This window comes from Rhipicephalus microplus, chromosome X (genome assembly GCF_043290135.1).
Source record: "Rhipicephalus microplus isolate Deutch F79 chromosome X, USDA_Rmic, whole genome shotgun sequence".
Lineage (NCBI taxonomy): Eukaryota > Metazoa > Arthropoda > Arachnida > Ixodida > Ixodidae > Rhipicephalus > Rhipicephalus microplus.
Window position 1 is genome coordinate 71,925,694 of NC_134710.1, and position 3,848 is coordinate 71,929,541.

Sequence of the window (3,848 nt, forward strand, 5' to 3'; positions counted from 1 at the left end):
CGATTTATTGATCGCAGGAAACAGACTGCAACGACTTCGTCTTTTGCCCTCGGCCAAGGACACTCGCGCTGCTCCGTTGTCCTCACCACTGGCACATACGCACACGCGCGGCAATATATATATATATATATATATATATATATATATATATATATATATATATATATATATATAAAATAAGGGAAAGAAGTGTATACCTAAGGGCTCGTTTTTCCGTGTTTTTAACACAATAATAATGAGATATAACAGACAGTAATGCCAAGGAATGTACAGGGGTAGTTATTAACATTAATGGAATGTAAATAAGAAGAAAGAAAAGTGGATGAAAAAATTACCAACTGTAAGCAGGAATCGAACCTACGACCTTCGAATTACGCGTTCGATGCTCTAACCACTGAGCTATTACAGCGGCACTCCTTCCATCCACTTTTTTGGGTTTATCTGTGAATTTAGAAGTAGGAGCGACAGTCAGCGCCATCTATAAGCCAAACAACGAGTGTGAAAACACTCTTATGCGCATGTTTGGCGTCACGTAGCACGTGAACTTATTATGAGCGGGCAGCTGATTAATTGTCCCTCTTATACAACCTAAACACACCAAGTCTGCCAGTACGAGACCCTCGTTCAATGAAATAAGGGAAAGAAGTGTATACCTAAGGGCTCGTTTTTCCGTGTTTTTAACACAATAATAATGAGATATAACAGACAGTAATGCCAAGTTGGTAATTTTTTCATCCACTTTTCTTTCTTCTTATTTACATTCCATTAATGTTAATGACTTCCCCTGTACATTCCTTGGCATTACTGTCTGTTATATCTCATTATTATTGTGTTAAAAACACGGAAAAACGAGCCCTTAGGTATACACTTCTTTCCCTTATTTCATTGAACGAGGGTCTCGTACTGGCAGACTTGGTGTGTTTAGGTTGTATAAGAGGGACAATTAATCAGCTGCCCGCTCATAATAAGTTCACGTGCTACGTGACGCCAAACATGCGCATAAGAGTGTTTTCACACTCGTTGTTTGGCTTATAGATGGCGCTGACTGTCGCTCCTACTTCTAAATTCACAGATAAACCCAAAAAAGTGGATGGAGGGAGTGCCGCTGTAATAGCTCAGTGGTTAGAGCATCGAACGCGTAATTCGAAGGTCGTAGGTTCGATTCCTGCTTACAGTTGGTAATTTTTTCATCCACTTTTCTTTCTTCTTATTTACAGTCCATTAATGTTAATAACTTCCCCTGTACATTCCTTGGCATTACTGTCTGTTATATCTCATTATTATTGCGTTAAAAACACGGAAAAACGAGCCCTTAGGTATACACTTCTTTCCCTTATTTCATTGAACGAGGGTCTCGTACTGGCAGACTTGGTGTGTTTAGGTTGTATAAGAGGGACAATTAATCAGCTGCCCGCTCATAATAAGTTCACGTGCTACGTGACGCCAAACATGCGCATAAGAGTGTTTTCACACTCGTTGTTTGGCTTATAGATGGCGCTGACTGTCGCTCCTACTTCTAAATTCACAGATAAACCCAAAAAAGTGGATGGAGGGAGTGCCGCTGTAATAGCTCAGTGGTTAGAGCATCGAACGCGTAATTAGAAGGTCGTAGGTTCGATTCCTGCTTACAGTTGGTAATTTTTTCATCCACTTTTCTTTCTTCTTATTTATATTCCATTAATGTTAATAACTTCCCCTGTACATTCCTTGGCATTACTGTCTGTTATATCTCATTATTATTGTGTTAAAAACACGGAAAAACGAGCCCTTAGGTATACACTTCTTTCCCTTATTTCATTGAACGAGGGTCTCGTACTGGCAGACTTGGTGTGTTTAGGTTGTATAAGAGGGACAATTAATCAGCTGCCCGCTCATAATAAGTTCACGTGCTACGTGACGCCAAACATGCGCATAAGAGTGTTTTCACACTCGTTGTTTGGCTTATAGATGGCGCTGACTGTCGCTCCTACTTCTAAATTCACAGATAAACCCAAAAAAGTGGATGGAGGGAGTGCCGCTGTAATAGCTCAGTGGTTAGAGCATCGAACGCGTAATTCGAAGGTCGTAGGTTCGATTCCTGCTTACAGTTGGTAATTTTTTCATCCACTTTTCTTTCTTCTTATTTACATTCCATTAATGTTAATAACTTCCCCTGTACATTCCTTGGCATTACTGTCTGTTATATCTCATATATATATATATATATGTATACTTCTAAATTCACAGATAAACCCAAAAAAGTGGATGGAGGGAGGGCCGCTGTGATAGCTCAGTGTTTAGAGCATCGAACGCGTAATTCGTAGGTCGTAGGTTCGATTCCTGCTCACAGTTGGTAATTTTTTCATCCACTTTTCTTTCTTCTTATTTACATTCCATTGATTTTAATAACTTCCCCTGTACATTCCTTGGCATTACTGTCTGTTGTATCTCATTAATATGTGTTAAAACACGGAAAAGCGAGCCCTTAGGTATACACTTCTTTCCCTTATTTTCATTGAACAAGGGTCTCGTACTGGCAGACTTGGTGTGTTTAGGTTGTATAAGAGAGCAATTAATCACCTGCCCACTCATAATAAGTTCACGTGCTACGTGACGCCAAACATGCGCATAAGAGTGTTTTCACACTCATTGTTTGGCTTATAGATCGCGCTGACTGTCGCTCCTACTTCTAAATTCACAGATAAACCCAAAAAAGTGGATGGAGGGAGGGCCGCTGTGATAGCTCAGTGGTTAGAGCATCGAACGCGTAATTCGAAGGTCGTAGGTTTGATTCCTGCTCACAGTTGGTAATTTTTTCATCCACTTTTCTTTCTTCTTATTTACATTCCATTGATTTTAATAACTTCCCCTGTACATTGCTTGGCATTACTGTCTGTTATATCTCATTAATATTGTGTTAAAACACGGAAAAACGAGCCCTTAGGTATACACTTCTTTTCCTTATTTTCATTGAACAAGGGTCTCGTACAGGCAGACTTGGTGTGTTTAGGTTGTATAAGAGGGACAATTAATCAGCTGCCCGCTCATAATAAGTTCACGTGCTACGTGACGCCAAACATGCGCATAAGAGTGTTTTCACACTCGTTGTTTGGCTTATAGATGGCGCTGACTGTCGCTCCTACTTCTAAATTCACAGATAAACCCAAAAAAGTGGATGGAGGGAGGGCCGCTGTGATAGCTCAGTGGTTAGAGCATCGAACGCGTAATTCGAAGGTCGTAGGTTCGATTCCTGCTCACAGTTGGTAATTTTTTCATCCACTTTTCTTTCTTCTTATTTACATTCCATTGATTTTAATAACTTCCCTTGTACATTTATTGGCATTACTGTCTGTTATATCTCATTAATATTGTGGTAAAACACGGAAAAACGAGCCCTTAGATATACAATTCTTTCCCTTATATATATATATATATATATATATATATATATATATACATATATATATATATATATATATATATATATATATATATATATACACTCTAATATGTGACAGTAAAACGCAGCTATACTCCTGTTCTTGATTAAATTTGGATGTGCCGGCACACTGCGAGCGATTATCACTACCTATTAACCACACATATTTGCAGTCAAATATATACTGCATTTGTTTGTTGATGAGTAAGAGACGATTTACAAAAGAACGCGCTTCAGTGAATTTCAGCGCACTGGAAGGCACTTGGAACTACGTTTATCCGTGTTTTTAGCTTCAGATCTGTGTAATAAAATAAGCGTATATTATCTTATTCAATCGATCAAAATCGAAACAACAGAAAGGCCTATGAAAATCTGCTTATATCAATATCATTGTTTTTCGCTACGACCATCGCACATGGTGGATGCAGCC

At 38.9% G+C, this 3,848-nt stretch overlaps 2 non-coding genes across 2 annotated transcripts; one reads left to right on the forward strand and one right to left on the reverse strand.

Annotated features, from left to right (window-relative positions):
- Positions 1 to 336: 336 nt before the first annotated feature.
- On the reverse strand, positions 337 to 409 carry TRNAT-CGU (transfer RNA threonine (anticodon CGU)). The gene has a single exon. It is a non-coding gene; the product is annotated as a tRNA-Thr (tRNA).
- Positions 410 to 3,168: 2,759 nt separating this feature from the next.
- On the forward strand, positions 3,169 to 3,241 carry TRNAT-CGU (transfer RNA threonine (anticodon CGU)). The gene has a single exon. It is a non-coding gene; the product is annotated as a tRNA-Thr (tRNA).
- The last annotated feature ends 607 nt before the right edge of the window (positions 3,242 to 3,848 follow it).